Source organism: Dipodomys spectabilis, unplaced genomic scaffold, assembly GCF_019054845.1.
Source record: "Dipodomys spectabilis isolate Male_0828 unplaced genomic scaffold, ASM1905484v1 ptg000008l, whole genome shotgun sequence".
NCBI classification, from domain to species: Eukaryota; Metazoa; Chordata; class Mammalia; order Rodentia; family Heteromyidae; genus Dipodomys; species Dipodomys spectabilis.
This window is the reverse complement of record NW_024870685.1, coordinates 788,675-789,620: the sequence shown is the minus strand read 5'-3', so window position 1 is coordinate 789,620 and position 946 is coordinate 788,675. Positions and strand designations below refer to the sequence as shown.

At 30.8% G+C, this 946-nt stretch overlaps 1 pseudogene; it reads left to right on the top strand.

Moving 5' to 3' along the window:
* Nucleotides 1-611: 611 nt before the first annotated feature.
* On the top strand, nucleotides 612-708 carry LOC122124826 (annotated as a pseudogene).
* Nucleotides 709-946: the final 238 nt, after the last annotated feature.

Sequence of the window (946 nt, the reverse complement as noted above, 5' to 3'; positions counted from 1 at the left end):
TGGCTTCAGCTACTTTTGAAATGGAAGGTATAATAAACAATTATATTTTGATAAAATACCTTCTAGTCTGAACAGTTTTGTTTGAACTGTTCATCTCTCTATGATCCCTTGTAACCAAGATTAGTTTTGTTCCAGTAAGACAATCTGTGCTGTCAGGGTAAGATATTCTGGTTGGTCTGTTCCCACATGGAAGAAGGGTAAAGGCTCATGTATACATTTATGCCAGTAACACATCATTTGGGAAAATGTCAGCTGAAGAAGTTTAGAAGTAGCTCTTAAGCAATGCTTACTTTGAATCCATTAGGTCCACAGAGCTAACACAGTTGGATAAATAAATATTTGAAAAAGCCATCACCTTTGGACCTATCTATAAATATTTGAGAGTACGATCAAATTCCAAATTAAAAGATTTGATAGTCATTGACAAAAATTTTGCAAATGTGAGCAATTGATTGATCAATATAATGTTTTCCACTATTCACAGAAATTTAGGGAAATAAGATCGATAGCATTGTTAGGAAAAATAAGGTTTCCTTGTTACTAGTGGGCACCCATAGATATAAGCCTGTATAAAGATTTCATCATTAACTACATAATTTAGAGGATACTACATGCTTCAGCAGCAGGTATACTCAAATTAAAATACAGAGATTAACATGGCACTTGCACAAGGATAATATGAAAATTTGAGAAGTATTTCATATTTTTCATTCTTCAGATCCAAGAAATGAAAAACAGTTATTAAAAAGGTGATTACCAAATTATAAGTATAACAATACACATAATTCATATAATTAAATTTAGTTTGACATCAGTGTATTAAATCTTCACCTCAGAAAGGCATTTACATAGCATAATCTTTACAAAACTTTTCAAATTAGACAACATTGTCATTTTATCCCAAAGAAAATTAATATTAAGACCTAGAAAAAAAAAGGAATCAAAC